This window comes from Leucopleurus acutus (assembly GCF_964270905.1).
Source record: "Leucopleurus acutus genome assembly, chromosome: 5".
In the NCBI taxonomy this organism is placed as follows: Eukaryota; Metazoa; Chordata; class Mammalia; order Artiodactyla; family Delphinidae; genus Leucopleurus; species Leucopleurus acutus.
The window spans coordinates 74,825,188-74,842,285 of record NC_139147.1 but is presented as its reverse complement, the minus strand read 5'-3'; the positions used below and the strand labels follow the sequence as shown (position 1 = coordinate 74,842,285).

Here is a 17,098-nt window from a genome sequence, read left to right as displayed (position 1 = left end):
TCACGACTCGGGCTCACATGCTCCACTACAGATGCTCCAACCTCTGGCCTGCTCTACGCTCTCTTCCAGCCCAGCCGCCAGGGTTCCCAGGCTACGTCTGCAGGACCCATAGCCGGGGCGACGGAAGAGGGGGCCTCGCTCAGGAGTGAAGACTGTCAGACTCTCGCCTCCGGCAGCAGGGGGCTCCTGGGCCCTGGCTCTGGCCACCCAGGAGACAGGGCCTGCCTGGGCAGAGCAGCGGCTCCGAGAGGTCCGCGGGCTGCCTTGTTTACCGTTGCCCAGGCTCCCGGGCCTGCCCGCAGCCCCTGGGAAGTGACGGGGGGGCGGGGGGAGTGGGTTTCAGGCGCTGATGAAAGCTGCCGAAACTAGACCCGGGCACACGTGAAAAGAAGGAGAGAAGAAGAGGCGCAGGCCAACCGTCGGGCCGCAGGCATGATTGGGCTTGTCTCCCACTCGGGCAGATGGAGACAAAGGTGGCGTCACCCCCCCGGAATGAGTGGCGGTGCCTCCTTGAGCTGCCTGTGAGCGGAGCGTCTGTGCCTGAAACGTCCGTAAGAATGACGTCCTTGGTTTCTTGAGTTCCCAGCAATGTCCCCTGGCAGAGTGGGCCGTTCACATCCCTATTCGGGAGTCCCGGGGGTTGAGAAACCTTGAATGGCGCGATCTGAGAGGCAACAGCAGTAATTCCTGTCTAGACTTGATTTTTGGAATCCAGGTTCCAAGATGAAAGGGTGCATTATGAAGACAGGGCATAAATCCACTGTGCCAACAGGGCCCACGTTCACCTCGGATTATTTACACCTTTTTCCTCTCTCTGCTCATTACCTGTCCCACTGCCACCCACTTTCAAGTTTTGACAGATTCACTTCATACATCATACCTATAAGTAGCCAATTACATGTGTTTCCATTTTGGGGGACCCCTCACTCCGGGCCGATTTGCCCCCCTCGCAAGTCCTGCAAAGTTGTACTTTTTCCCCTGGGACCTTAAGGCCACCACGATTGCTAAGGAAGTGATCGTGTTAGTCATGAGCATGAGCGAAACCCAGCTGGGGAGGGCACCCAGTGTGTATTACTAATTCAGCCTCCACCGCACCCTTGGCCCCAAGCCTGGCACCTTTGCGCGGTGGTTACTCAAGGATGTGGGAAGCCTCCGCAGAGACGGCGCTGACTTGGCCCTTTTCAGAACTGCCAACCCCACTCCTTGGCAACCAGAGTTCACCATCTGCCCGGTCACCCAGGGAGCACACAGGTCAGAGAACTTCTGCCAGGACAGATGGTTCTGGGAGTTGAAAACCAGCCGTGGGGTTCCACCCAATCCGGGGGAGCCAGTTCTGCCCCTCGCCCAGGCTTGGTCCAGTATTCCCAACTGTCTATAGGACATTTCGACTGGGATGATCCCTCGACGCTTACAGTTTAAGAGCACGAGGCTGGGTCAGGTCACTTTATCCTTTGAGGTCTCTGTTTCCCCATCTTTATCATGAGAAGATTGGACTAGGTGAGTCTTTCAGGCCCCTCCCACACGGTGCAATGGGAAAACATTGTGTGGGCTCTGAAATCGGAAATGTCTGTGTTCATATCCTGGCTCTGCTGGGTGACCGCAGGCAGGCACCGAAACCTCTCCCACCCTGAGTTTCCATGTCTGTAAAAAGGAGGTAAATAGTATCAGTTGGCCCTTAGGGGTTATTATTCCTGGTTTATATCGATGCTGATAACAGCTAACATTCATTGTCTGCTCACTAGGAGCCAGGCTCTGCTCTGAGTGCTTTGAATATACTAACTCAGCATATTTGTAAGAGGACCTCTGCCGACACCAAGGCTGAGAGGGGTAGCATCTGTCCCAAGGCCACGCAGCCATCAGGTACTATGTCTGGGATTTGAACCCAGCAGTCAGACCTTAACTATCATTCTCTCTTCAAGAGGAACCTTGTAAACATCAGTTTCTTTTCCTTTTCCTTCCCTCTCTCAGCTCTGTACATGCTTTAATTTGTTGTTTAAAAGTAATATCCACCTACTCTTCATGTTTCCACGACTGTCCTTCTCACCCCACACAGTCCCCCATAGCTTCTGCCAGTTCTCTCCACCCGCTTTACTTCCACAGTTAGTAGTGTTCCAGGTAGAGGAAACCACCTGTGCAAATGTCCTGTGGCAGGGGGCATGGAGGGAAGACTAAGAGAGGGAAGAGCACAGTGGCTGCCTCAGGGCAGGCTGAGCTCCGCACGCTGATGGGGCTCAGACACTCTGGGCTTTGAGGGTCACACGAAGGCATTTTTTCTGTATGGTAAGGGAAATGGAAACTTCTGAAGGATCTTAAGCCAAGGAGTGACATGACCCAAGCTCTCTTTTTGAAATGAAATTTTCCCCCTACCAGAAACCTTTACAAGAGCCATTAGTGCCTTCCTTCGCCTCTGAGCCAAAGTTTCTCTGCCTCATGTTCAAGGTCTCAGTCCAACATCCAGTCGGGTCGTGTGTCTGGGTTGGAGGTTAGGCAAAGGGCTTCCTGGGTGGGCGCGAGGTCTAGGGAGCCAGTGAGACCCGTCCATCCAGGAGAGTCCAGGTGACTCTCGTACCTCCTTCCCCAAATCTCCAAACTTCATTTCTTTCCCGTTCACCTTTTGAAATACTTTTTTTTTTTTTATTAAAGATGTTGGGGGTAGGAATTTATTAATTTATTTTATTTTTATTTTTTGCTGTGTTGGGTCTTCGTTTCTGTGCGAGGGCTTTCTCTAGTTGTGGCAAGCGGGGGCCACTCTTCATCGCGGTGCGCACTATCGTGGCCTCTCTTGTTGCGGAGCACAGGCTCCAGACACACGGGCTCAGTAGTTGTGGCTCACAGGCCTAGCTGCTCCGCGGCATGTGGTATCCTCCCAGACCAGGGCTCAAACCCGTGTCCCCTACATTAGCAGGCAGATTCTCAACCACTGCGCCACCAGGGAAGCCCTTGAAATACTTTTAACCCTTTCTGATAAACTCTGGCCTCCTTTTCAGGGATGTGTATCTCCAATCCTCCAGGCTAACAAAGACATTTCCTGAACACCTACAAAGTGCTGGAGGCTGTACTAGATCCTGAGAAGGGCACGGAGCCCGGCCTTCAAGGCACTCACAGCTAGTGTTAGGGAAGGCCGAATCGCGTCAGCAGATAACTGTTACGACGCAGAGAGGAAGACACATCGTGTGCTGGGGCGATCAAGGAGGGGAGTACCGTCTTCCCCCAGGACGGGGGATGAAGGGCAGCAGAGTTGGGTCATACTGGGGGTGGCATTTGAGTCAGGCCTCGTGGGCAGACCTGGACGCTCACACGTGGGAGGAAGGGTGCTCCAGAAGCAGGCAGAGCAGAGCAAAGGCCAGGAGGCAGGGCAAGTATTGCTCAGGCCCAGGGAGCTGTGTGTTTCAGGGGAGCATGTCCTGGGCTCCTGAGAGACCAGCCTGCGGGGCAGGGCAGAAGCCTCAGGGAGCTGTACCACTCTTGCTTCATACAGAGCTTTCCTCTCACATCGAAGATTTTGAGCTCCTACAAACAGGGTCTAGCCACTCCTCCTTTTCTTAGAAACAGTGTCAGCGCCTGGAACTGTGACCTGAACAGCACGGATGCAACAGAGATGCTGAGAGAAGCTCCCGGGCTCTGCCTCATGGGCCCTGGGGAAGGAGGAAGGAAGTGGTGGCTGGGCCCTGGGATGTCCATTCTCTCTGCCTTTCCCAGGCCATTTCCATCACCTGTGGTTCTTGGCATCCACCACTTCCAAATCTGCACCCTCAAGTCTCAACTCAAATGCTACCCCGTCCTCTGCGCCTTCTCAGGATCCCCAGCTACAAGGCACTGCTTCCTCTCTGGAATTCGGGAGCTTCATCAGAACTGTCCCTGCCTCTCCCGCACCCCCAAACACTCCCAGCCCACATATTATTTGTCCGTGTACTGACCATTCCCACCCTGCAGGGTGAAAGGTGATCCGAGCATCTCAGTACCTCTTCCCTCCTGACACCCTCCAAGGCCCCAACGCAGCAATGGTCGTAGGGCACTTGCTCCAGAAGCGCATGCTGCTGAGATGGCAGCTTTAAACAGAAGGCTGGGCCCTCGCCGGGCCCCAGGAGCCCTGTGCTGTGGGAGGCGTGGCGGCGTGGGTGAGGCATGGGACAGCCTCTGGAGTGACCCGGAGCTGCACTTATCTGACTCTGCGCCGACTTGGGAGCTGCCTCCCGAGCTGCCCTCCAGAAATGCCTGTGACTTGATGGCAGGGTGCTGATAAGGGGGGCCGAGGCTGCTCTGTTCACCTGCCCCCTCAGACAATCACGCCCATAATCTCCGCCCTGAGTCACTGGGGCGGGGGGCACCCTCACACCTGTGCTTTTCTGACCTCTCCCCACGTGCATTAAAAGAAGCAGGAACCAAAATATCTACCTAGCTGCCAGGGAGAGCTCAGTGGGGCTGTGGGAACGCGGTTAGCTGCTTCTTTGCAAGATCTGGGGTTATGTGCCTTTCCCCTCCAGGCAGAATCTCCTCCCTCCCAAAGGGGTGACATGAGTCACGTGGACCCGTCTCTCTCTGCTGATTTAGAAAGTCCTCAACTCCTTCACGTCTTGAAACCAGGGCAAGTTATCAAATGACTTTGTGAGGCATTTATTGCCCATCTCTATGTGCCCAGTGGTGTTTCAGAGTTTACCAGCACATCGGCGTGTAAGCCTCAACTCCAAGTGCATCTCAAAGGTCCCCTGCTCTGGGCAGAGCCAGCCCAGCTGGCCATCACTTCCCTCACTCTGCCTATACCTTCCCACCGCCAGCCAGGTTTGGTCTCAAGCTGTCCCCTCCTCCCGGAATCTCCTTCCACCCACATTGTCTTATTCATTTCTACTTATGCTTTTAAGGCCTTGCCCTGGGTTAGCAGTCAGCAGGAGACTGTAACTGTCCCCCTACCCCGCATCAGAATTCCTGCCCCCTCACCGCCTAGCTCTCATCGAAAATTTCAGTGCCCCTTAGAAAGCATCACCTGGTGTCTGCAGCCAATGCTCCCTCCCTCACGCACAGAAGACGTGTCAGTGCTGTGAAGAGATAGACAAATACCCAGAGGACAAGAGACCCGGGTTCTGGTCCAGGCTGAACCTGGAGAAGGATGGATGACCTTGAGTCTAGAGTCTTCCTCTTCAGCCTCTCACGTGAGAAGAACTTGCCCAGAGCAGGGTTCCCTGTCCTGGCTTTACCTCGCCCTGTCTCCTGGGGCACTTGTCCAAAATACAGATTGCTGGGTTCCCTCCCCAGACTGATGAAATTAGACTCTCAGAGGGTACAGACTAGAGCTTATATTTTCAGAAAGCTTCCCAGGCAACTTGGATGCAGCCCATCTGGTACCTGCCTCCGGACTGACCTAGAGGACCCCTAACATGCTACAACCCAACGCTTTCTTGAATGATGGTTTTTTTGTTTCTTAATTTGATGCTCCCTGGAATAAACTACATCAAAACCACCCCCGTGAGAACAAGTCTGGTGTTTGAATGGGAAAACCCTGGGTCATGACTCTGCTTTCATATCTCTCTAAGGGCTACTAGTTTTTGTAGAAATTTCAGGTAGTTGAAAACACATAACCTCCACCAACCCACCTGTCTTAGCTCAGGCTGCCATAACAAAATACCACAGACTGGCTGGCTTAAACAACACACATTTATTTCTCACAGTTCTGGAGACTGGGAAGTCTGAGATAAGGTGTCAGCAGATTCAATTCCTGATGTGGACTCTCTTCCTGACTCGCAGATAGCTGCCTTCTTACTGTGTTCTCCCACAGGAGAGGGGGTGGGGGGAGAGCGCTCTGGTGTCTCTTCCTCTTCTCATAAGGTCACCAGCCCTGTCAGAGTAGGGACCCACCCATAAAACCTCATTTAGCCTTATCACCTCCTCACAAGCCTATCTCCAAATATTGTCACCTTGGGGGTTAAAGCTTTAACATATGAATTTGGGGGTACGTAAACACTTATCCATAATACCATCTATGCCCGATGCTCTAGAGAAAGACAGGCTGACCTAACGAGGCCAAATTCATGTCTAGATAAATTCCATTACCTAGTTTTCCCAATAAGGTCTTGAGAACTAGCTGCTGCTTCCTCCATTGCATGGGTAATTAACACCCACAGTTTACAAAGACGTGGCTGCCCTCTCTTTTGTGGTGGTGTGGGTTCCATTTGGCCGGTCCTATGCCCTCCTGGGATGCTTCTGGGAAAGTTTCAAGGTTTCTGGTTTCTGCCAACTCTGTGAACAACTCCATTTCCTCTTAACAGCAATGTCTTTTCTATCGAAGTCAGCTAACATGGACTTCTGCTATCTGTCACTGAGAACTTTGATACATTCATCATGTGAGGAACGACTGAAGGAGTTGTCGGTATTTGGTCTGAAGCAGGGAGGCCTCAGAGAGCTGCTGTTTATCTGCAGATAGCTGAAGGGCTGTCACATGGAAGAGAAACAGACTGCCCCTACGTGGCTTCGGAAGGCAAAACTGACCAAGGAGGAAAGCTCTGGGGAGAAATATTTCAACTCAACACGAGGCAATATCAGTGAAAGTCCTCAGTCACAAGTGGTAGAAGCCCATGTTCTTTATATTTTCTAGGTACAAGTCACTTATCAGATGTATGATTTGTGAAAATGTTCTCCCATCCTTTTGGTTGACTTTTCACTTCCTTGATGGTGTTCTTTGAAGTACACAATGTTCTTAATGTTGATGAGGTCCAAGTTACCCATTTTTTCTTTTGTTGTATGTGTGATGTGTCATATTTAAGAAACCATTACCTAATCCAAGCTCAAGAAGATTGACCCCTATGTTCTCTTCTCAGAGTTTTACAGTTTTAGCTTTACATTCAAGTCTTTGATCCATTTTGAGTTATTTTTGTGTATGACATGAGGAATGGGTTCAACTTTATCCATTCCCATGTGGATATCTAGTGGTCCTAGCGTAATTTGTTGAAAATATTGTTCTTTTCTCATGGAATTGTTTCAGCACATGTGTCACATGGCCATAAATATGAAGGTTTATTTCTGGACTCTGAATTCTATTCCACTGATCTATTCGTCCTTACACCAGTACCACCCTGTCTTGATTACTGCAGTTTCACAGAAAACTCTGAAATTGGAAATGTGAGTCCTTCAATGTTGTTGTTCTTTTTCAAGATTGTCTTGACTTTTCTGAGTCCCTCAAATTTCCATAGGAATTTTAGGATCAGCTTATCAATTTCTGCAAAGAATCCAGCTAGAATTTTGACAGAGTGCATTGACTGTTTAGATCAGTTTGGGGAATATTGTCATCCCCAAAATATTATGTCTTCTGATCCATGAACATGGGGTATCTTTCCACTTATTTAGATCTTAATCTCCTTCAACAAGGTTTTTTTAAAAATAATTTTCAAAGTATAAGTTTTGCATATATTTTGTTAAATTACTCCTAAGTATCCTATTATTCTTGATGATATTGTAAATTAAACTGTTTTTAAAATTCCTTTTGCTGAACTCAGGCATTAGTTCTAAATTTTTTTAGTGGATTAAAAGCATTATTTTCTTAGGACTTTCCTGGTGGCACAGTGGTTAAGAATCTGCCTGCCAGTGCAGGGGAACATGGGTTCAATCCCTGGTCCGGGAAGATCCCACGTGCCACGGAGCAACTAAGCCCGTGCATCACAACTACTGAGCCTGCGCTCTAGAGCCTGCGAGCCACAACTACTGAAGCCCGCGTGCCCTAGAGCCCGTGCTCTGCAACAAGAGAAGCCACCACAATGAGAAGACCATGCACAGCAACAAAGAGTAGCCCCCACTCACCACAACTAGAGAAAGCCCACGCAACAACGAAGACCCAACACAGCCAAAAAAATAAATAATTATGAAACAAAACAAAACATTATTTTCTCTATATAAAATCATGTCACCTGCAAATAGAGATAGTTTTACTTCTTCATCTCCAATCTCAATGTCTTTTACTTTGTTTTTTTGTCTAATTGCCCTGGCTGGAACATCTAGTACAATGTTGAATAGAAGTGGCAAGAGCGGATATCCTTGTCTTCCTGATCTTAGGGGGAAAGTAATCATTCTTTCCACAACAAGTGTGATATTAGCAGTGGGTTTTTTATAGGTACCTTTTGTGAGGTTTAGGAAGTTCCCTTCTATTCCTAGTTTGTGGAGTGTTTGATCCTGAATGGTGGGTGTTGTTTTTTTTTTTTTTTTTTTTTTTTTTGCTGTACGCAGGCCTCTCACTGTTGTGGCCTCTCCCGCTGCGGAGCACAGGCTCCGGACGCACAGGCTCAGCGGCCATGGCTCACAGGCCCAGCCACTCCGCGGCACGTGGGATCCTCCCAGACCAGGGCACGAACCCGCGTCCCCTGCATCGGCAGGCGGACTCCCAACAACTGCGCCACCAGGGAAGCCCGGGTGTTGTTTTTGTTAAATGATTTTTCTGCATCTACTGAGACGATCATGTATTTTTTTTGTTCTTTATTCTATTGATTTGATATATTACATTAATTGTTTTCTGGACTTTAAGCAAACCTTGCATTCCTGGGATAAGTCCCACTTAGTCATGGCATATAATCCTTTATATATGTCGCTGGATTTGATCTGCTAGTATTTTATTGAAGATTTCTGTGTCTACATTCACAACAGATATTGGTCTGTAGGTTTCTTTTCTTGCAATGTCTTCGTCTGGTTTTGGTATCAGAGTAATACTGTCCTAACAGAATTAGTGGGGATGTATTTTCTTTTTGTGTTAGTTTCCTAAGGATGCCATAATGAATTACCACAAACTGGTGGCTTAAAATGACATAAAGTTATTCCCTCACAATTCTGGAAGCCAGAAGTCTGAAATCAAGGTGTCAACAGGGTTGGTTCTTTCTGGAGGCTCTGAGGGAAAATCAATTCCATGACTTTCTCCTGGCTTTTGGCAACTCTTGGTGTTCCTTGGTTCCAATCTCTGCGCCTGTCTTTGCACGGCCTCCCCCTCTGTGTGTCTCTGTATATTCCCTTTTTCTGTCTCCTATAAGGATTTAGGGACCACCCTAAATCGAGGATGATCTCCTCTCAAGATCTTTATCTTAATTGTGTCTGCAAAGACCCTATTTCCAAATAAAGTCACATCCACCATAGTACTGGGAATTAGTACTTGGACATGCTTTTGGGGGGCTATTACTCACCAGTCCCATGAACCGCCAATCCTTGCAAGGTCACTTCCTCACTCATCTGCTCACTCCTTCAACAGTTACCCCAAAGATCACAGGAGGAAATGGGGATATAGTAATAAATTGTATAGAATCCCTACCCTGAAGAATAACACTGTCTTGTAGGGCATTGGTGCACAAATATAAAGAAGGGGATGCTAACAGCCATAAGATTTGGAAGCTGGAGGACTAGTGGAAGCAGCCCAGAAGAGTGATGGCTTTCAAAGCAGAGGGTAACACCGTCAGCAAAAGCAGGTGTTAAAAAGCAGAGGCGGGTCAGGGATCGCTGCAGTTGTGTTTGGCAGGATTGTGGGGGGAGTGGGTGGGAACACTGGGAAAGAGGCCCAGAGAAGCAGCCACGCAGAGAACTCAGACTCTGACCATCGCTGGTCATCTTAAGGCACGTGAGGGTGGGTTTGGGTAATCTCAACATGCAGGACCCCATGTTCATGACTTCAACAGCCTCCAAAACTAGCCTGAAGGTCTATGACTTCAGGTAGAGATCGTCTTGAGCCGATTCTGCAGCCAGAAGACGTGCGCTGACCATGAACCTCATATACCTTCCTGGGGGAGACCTCTGTGGCTGACTCCTCAGAACTAGTCTAGCTCCCCAATCCAGGCTCGTGCCGAAGCCAATTCTGAACATCCTACTTCTTCATCCGGCAAGAAAATCTCTGTGGCAAACCGGTTCCCAAGCTTCACTTCTTTCATGCAAATTTTGTTACAAAATCCTATCATAACAAACAGCGCTGGGACTGCTCCTTGGAGCTCAGTGACTACAGATGGGGTGTATTTTCTCACTTTCAGAAGTCATCGTGGTGGCGGTGGTGATGGGGGAGTATTATTCCTCCAAAACCCCGTGGCCAGGGTCCTGTCAAGGGGTCCACGTGGGGAGTGGAGAGCAGAGTGTGGGGAAGAGAATCACACTGGCTGGACTGCGGGGCCTCTGAGATTCTGAGTGAAAGAGGTGTCATCCCACCCCCACTGGACCTTATCCACGGCCTCTCCCCTCTAGAGAGCAAAGGCTGGGGGCAAAGAGGAAAACAGATTCACATCGTAAAAGCTGCTGGGTCTTCAGCCAAGGAACAGCAAGTCCCAAACAAATTTACACAAGGCTGTTTGAAGGGAAGCATGTCACAGAAGCGTAACAATAAACAGTCGCACTGGGCCAGCCGCGCCGCTTCTGCCACGAAAGAACAGGCCCAGGAGCCAATCTCCTGGGAGGAGCCCCCTTTGGTGGAACATTTAGACACACAAGAAGAGCACACACTGGTGGGGCCTTCCTCCCTGCAGCACCAGCTGGGTGAAAAGGAGGTTAACGTGCAGATTTGGAGATCTGGCTCTCCTAAACCTCAGTTCCCCCAGATTCAAAATGAACAGCGTAGCATCCTCTGCCTCCCCCCCACCCCCCTTCTTCCTCTGGTGTCCTTTAACTCATTGAATTCAGTCTGGGGCCCTCACGGAAACGGGTAGAGAGCACTGCTTCCCACTCCCCTGCACCCAGCAACGTCGGGAGAGCAGTTCCTGGGGTAACTCCCACATGCTCCAAGCAGCCTGTGCTTTGCTCTGGGAAGAATCAAGAGTCACAGTGGACTAGAGCCAGGGGGCTTCTAGCTCCGGCTCTGCCACTAACGTACTTGGTGGCCTGGGCGATGTCATTTAGCATCTCTGGACCTGAATTTTCTCTCTGTAACGTAATCCAGGATTAAATGATATTTGTTCATTGCAAAGCACAATGAGCTCCTTAGAGATCTAGTCCGGGGCTCCAAAAGCTGCAGCCCACTGGCCCATCTTGTTTACAGCCTGTTTTTGTAAATAAAGCTGTACTGAGACCCGGCCACACCCATTCATTTGCATATTGTCTGCGGCTGCTATCACACTACATGGCAGAGTTGGGTAATTGAGACAGACACCAACTGTGTGTATGACCCACAAGCCTAAAATATTTACTATTTGACCCTTTATAGAAAGAGTCTTCCAACCACTGCTTTAGGCCAACACTGTCATTATACCGGCCAGGAAACGGAGGCATGGACAGGGCAATCAATTTGCTAAAACTCATAGAGCGAGTCAGGGCAGAGGCCAGGACAGCCCAGCTGTCCTGATTCACGTCGGCCAAAAGTTCTCACCGGGCCCAAAGCTCTCTATCCGCTTCTAAATATCGGGTGGAAGCTGTGTTGGGGGACAGAGGAGGCAGTTCCAGGAAAGTGAGTTCTGGCTGGTGAGACGTGGGTCAGCGCCGGGCTGCTGAGCCCAAGGGCAGAGTCAGGTGGCCCTCTTAAAAGGCAGAGGCATTTCAGGTGGGAATCAGATGAGAGCTGGCCTCTGGGGACATTTTAACCACAGGTCACAGATCTTGGTAAACTTTAGCTGGCCATTGAACTACAGGGAGACATTTTTTCTTGCCTCTTTCCTCACTGGCTTCTTCCTTCTTCTAGCATTTATTAATCTGACTGGTTAACCATTGACCCCAAATGCAGCCTCCTCTTGTTTCAAGCCTTGTTCTCCCTGTTGGCTTCAGAAAAGAAGCCAAACAAACCTACTTTTCTTCTCTTTCTTTTCACAGCCAGAGTCAAGTGATAACGAGGGTGGGGTAAGGGGTGCCATGTTTGCTGTAAAAGACACACCCCCAAAACCTGGGCCCCAGGACGGGATGGGGCCCTTCTGATGCAGGCCAGTCATGCTCAGAAGGAAATTCAGCAGGGGCAACACGCACAAGGCAAAAGCAACTTAATTTAATTCGTGTGGGGCGCATTTTAGAGAAGAGATTTATAAAGCGTTAATTTATCGTACATTGAACAAAGTATCCTATTTCCGGCTTCTAAACATGATTGTTGTTTTGCTTTAACTCCCCCCAGTTAAAGGGGAATGGTTTAGGGAAGGAGAACCGTAACGACAGAGGAGGAAATAGAGACAGTTGCTGCTGCCGGGTCTGTGGCAATAAGGGAAGAGCCTGGGAACAGAAGGGCCTCAGAGCCTGGCATCAGCTCTGTTACCACTTTCCTGAGAAATGTTAGAATCCTCTAGAATGCAAGCTCCATGAAGGCAGAGATTTTATTTGTTCACTGCTGTGTTCCCAGCACCTAGAATAGTGTCTGGCATGAAGGAGGTGTTCAAATACTTGTTGAATGAATGAATGAATGAATGAATGCAAGATTATGGTCTGATCACTGGCCGCAGTCTTTCCCCAGGTGATTGGAGGCTCCACAGTGGTTCATTCAGAAGCTGCTCCACAGCAGGGAAAGAAGCCACCAGGGCAAACTTCATGAAGGACAAGAAGACAGACCCTCTCCCGAACCATCAAGACAAGCTCCAGAGGAACGTCACTCCCAAGGGTAGTATTTCCACCAAGTACCCAGTGACACCCAGACAGGGACCAACACAGCCTTTTCATTGTGATTCCACCTCTCATTTAAGGGGACTGCATATCTGTAGGCAGTTACACTTTATTCTAATAACACCTACTAGTCAGTGAGCACTTATTTCGTGTCAGGCATTTTATATATTTTTTTCTCATTTAATCTCACAATAAGCCTGCTAGGTAGGTATTATTATCCCCATTTTACAGATAAGCAAACAAGAGTTTAGTGAATTTATCCGAGGTTACACAGCAGCATTTGGATCAGTCATAGGCTTGTCTGACCCCAGAGACAAGTGTTCTTCCCACCAACCACACATTCAGCTCCTAACTAGCTCTGTGACCTTGGATACAAGCACAAGGCAAAGCTCTGACCATCTTCCTGGGCCTCGGTGTCTGTATTCTCAAACCCAAGGAGCCAAGCAATGTTATGTAGGAATGTTTTCCACAAGTGGGTCTGTGAACAGGTGACCTCATTCCTTAGTGGGCCACAATGTAATTTTGCTTTTGGAAGTTGAAATAACAGCACCCTTTTTGAGGGTGGCTCAAAATGTTTCCTCCCCACTCAGACTGGGGACATTTGGGGTCACCCTGCTAAGTCCTGGCCCTGCTTCCTTTTCTAAAGTAGAAACGAGCCGAGTCAGTCTCCCAGGACCAGCCTTTTTCCTCCGGTGGCAGGTCTTTACAAGGGTCCCATCTCCTTTTCCATTTGTTCTGCGGAAGAGTGAGAATAAGCAGGTCCCCCCCGGGGGGCTGGACACAGGGCAGTGCGCTGACGTGGGGCCCCTGCGTTCAGTGAACACTTGTCTTCAGGCAGCCTCTCTGGCACCTGCACACGTGTTTCCTTCTGCAGTCGAACTGGTGCGGGGGAGAAGATGGAGGTGGGGGGGGGCAGCTTCTGAAGGGTGTAAACCCAGGAGTCCTAATTCACTTGTTGCCCAACTGAGGAGACGGAGGGAATTCAGATCCTTAGATTAGAAGGAACGTTAATGATAATCACATACCTGGTCTTCAAGCTTTTATTAGCTGCTGAATCCAGTGTGTAAAACAACTAAAAGACCATCTTTCCAGTTAAATCTAGAGAAGTGGGGCTGACAGCTCTCTTCTCCCATCACCTCAACCTGCCCTGCTTACAGGGGGACTCCAGGGATCTCTGCAGAGCACTGTTGGGAATGAAAAATAATGATAAAATAATAAAAAATAAATAATTATAAAATATTAAAATAAAAATAACTTAATCTGACCAGAATCCCCCAATTTTTCACCCAAAGTCCACTAAGGTGAGCCATTTACCAAGCTTGACCTCCTGGCTGGTGGCAACACTGGAGCTCACATTCAGGACTGAGCCGCTGTATTGTTAAGCCAGTGAGAGGGTCAGGGAAGGGTCAAAGGTTGTTCTGGTAGGACACTACAAACTGGATGTGGTTACCTGAGAGCCAGGCATTTCACCCGAGCCACACTGAGAACAGGTCACACTGAGAGCAAGGCCAGGAGTGATGTTCCTGCTTTGCTCTACCCTGGAGCTTTTGAACCTCCAAATCCATGCTCTTACCACAACCTCTTATTCTCCCAGTGCCTCACTCTTTGACCTTTCTTGCACCTGTTATGAAACCTCATCCAGGTCCTTGGTTCCCCCATTTTCTCTAAGTCTATAGCTCTCTCCCGGTTTATTTCTTTTCCTTTCCACCCTAGTGCCTGGATCCATCACTCTAAGCGATCTCTAGCCAACACCCCAACCCGTCACTCTCAGGAGTACTGATCTGTATGCTCATCGATGACTCAGTGTTCTGCACCTCCAGAACTCAGTGTTCTGTCTCCTCCGTTCCTATCCTGTAAACAGGTGCTGCATGGGACTGGCTGGTGGGTGAAAATAGCAAGCCCAAGTTCTCCACATCTAAAGATGGAGGCCAATAACCAGGCACAGCTTGACCTCACATTAGAGTCACTTGGAGAACTTCTAATCCATTGAGAATCCTGAGCTCCACCACAGACCCAGTGAAATCAGAGTCGATGGGGGTAGGGAGCCCAGCACTGGTATTTTTAAAATAAACTTTTAAATTTAATGATAATATACATCAGAAAAATTATATAAAAATCTTGGCAAATGTTCACAAAGTGAATGCCCACACGTTACTGCCACCTACATTGAAGGGAGAAAACACTGCCAGCAACCTTAAACTTTCTGTACATTCCTTCATCCCCTCCTCCCCAGGTGAGTAAGACTCTCCTGATTTCTAACACGGTATATTTGCTCTGACTATTTTTGATATTTGCAGAAACAGAATTGTAGAGTATGTACTCTTTGTGTCTGACTTCTCTGATTCAATATTTTATTTGTAAGACTCACCTGTTGTTTTGGGTAGCTGTTATTTATTTTCATTGCTGTATAGTATTCCACTGTCTGGCTATCCACACAATATATATCATTATTCTACTTTTGTAAACATGTGCATTATTTGTCATGTTTAGCTCTTACAAGTAGTGCTGCTATGAACATTCTTGTGCATGTTTCTTGGCACATATGTCCATGCCTTTCTGCTGAGTCTATATGTAGAAGTGGAATTGCTCAGATACATGCATATATTCAGCTTCCATGGATAATAGCAAACAGTTTTTAACGTAGTTGTACCACATTGGTGTTTTGCAAAAGCTCCTCAAGTGATGCTAATGGGTGGCTGAGGTTGAGAACCCTGCCCAAGCCTGACTAAGGGTAGCCAACCGTCACTCTAGAAACCTTCTCTTGTCTAAAGACTGGCAAAAGGAAGGGGGTGGGGAATCAATGACCTCATTCTAGGAGACAGACTCCTCCTTCTCTGCACTGTGGGGAAAAAAGGGAGCTACATCCAACTCTAAGGCCAAGTGAGACGGGGTCTCCACAGGCATCTCTCTTAGAGATTGGGGTGTCTTCAGGCAAGGGGACTGATACCTCATTGCGAGCCTACAGACAGTGCCCACTTCCTTTCTGGCCTTGCCAGACTGGCTGATACCAAGAGGGATTAGAAAAGATTGTGGAGTCTAAGCCTGCAAAGAGAAACAGGCACCCTTCCCGCCCACCACCGTATCCTGCAGCCTTCTGAGTGTGAGTGTACGTATTCCTGCTGCTCCCAACAAGCAAGTGCAGAACAGGGAAAGGACAGTAGTCATGGGGCGGCCCAGCAGCTGCCCAGTGAGGGAGACCTCCTCACAAAGAGGGCACTGGGGATGAAGGCTCCCAGCAGGGCACTGGTCTGAGGGGATGCTCTGTACCTGGAGGGACCAACCTGGGGCTGAAAATAGCAGTCACTCATCCCAGAGAGACGACCATATTGGTGGAGGCCACCAGCAACTCAAAGAACCAGAGCGAGGCCAGGGATACCTCCTTACCATACATGAGGCCAGAAACACAAAATGACCTTCACCTCCCTGGGCTCTCCTTCCTGCACCAATTCATAAATAGAGAGGCCTGGAATAGGAAGAGGAGGCTGGAAAGAACTGGCCTTGCCCCTTCCCCCCATAAATCCTTCCAGGAGAGCCTGCACTGGGGGAAGGTAAACCTCTGGACCAGATGAGGGATTGATAAATTAAAGGAAGTTCAACTGAATTATTATTTTTTTAGATAAAATTCTTGTAACATAAAATTCACCATGTTAACCATTTGAAAGTGTACAATTCAATGGCTTTTAGTGTCGATACATTCACTTGACTGAGATTTAATTAACTGAAAATGATGAAGTCTTTCCAAGGTGCCATTAAGAGCTAGGATGAAAAGCAGGGATTTTCCCCTCACTGATTAGAGGGGTATGAAGAAAAATTTTATGAGAATTCAGTAAACTTTAATTAACACTGAGCATCTCCACTCCTCTCTCCTACGGGCAACTCAAAACTCAGCATACGCCCCAGAGTGAATGCATATCTTACCCCCCTACTCACCCCCTGGGGTGGAGGGGAAGACACCAGTTGATGCATTCGATCAGCCAAGCCCAAGTCCTGATCATCTTCCAGATTCCTTCCCCCAGACCTCTTGTCAGTCACAAAGTCTGTATATTCAACTGCTGAAATATCTCCCTGCTTCATCCTCTCCCTTTAGCCGTCACTGCTGCAGCCTTTGCTGCAAGCATGGCTGTCCCTCCCTGGCCTGTGGCAGTAGCCTCCTCTCTGGCTGTCCTCCCTCCATGGCGCCCTCCAGATCTTCACAGGCTCTGCCCTGAGAGCTTTATACACCTGGCGCCCAGGTGTCAGCATCAGGGTCACATTCACAGCAAGGCATTGCCTGACCACCAGCTGCTTGCCAGGCATGCGCCACCATAGTTTAATGTTTTCGTTCTACTTTCATCCTTTGCACACTGCTTATCACTATCTGAAGCAATCTTGCTTCTTTAGCTGTTTACTGGTTTATTCTCAGTCTCTACTCTTCAACCCTAGAATATAAGCTCTATGAGAGCAGAGACCTCACCTGCATTGCTCTCCACCTCATCCCTGCATCTAGAGCTGCCCTGCCCAGTACGATAGCCACAGGCCACGTGTGTGTGTGTTGAGCTTTTGAAATGTAGCTAGTCCAAGTTTGAGATGTGCTATTACAAGTGTAAAA

The 17,098-nt window shown here is 48.8% G+C and overlaps 1 pseudogene across 1 annotated transcript in view; it reads right to left on the bottom strand.

The window, feature by feature from the left end:
- The window catches only part of LOC309961759 (D-aminoacyl-tRNA deacylase 2-like), a 454,943-nt pseudogene that overhangs the window by 101,057 nt on the left and 336,788 nt on the right, over nucleotides 1-17,098 (bottom strand). The window lies entirely within an intron of this gene.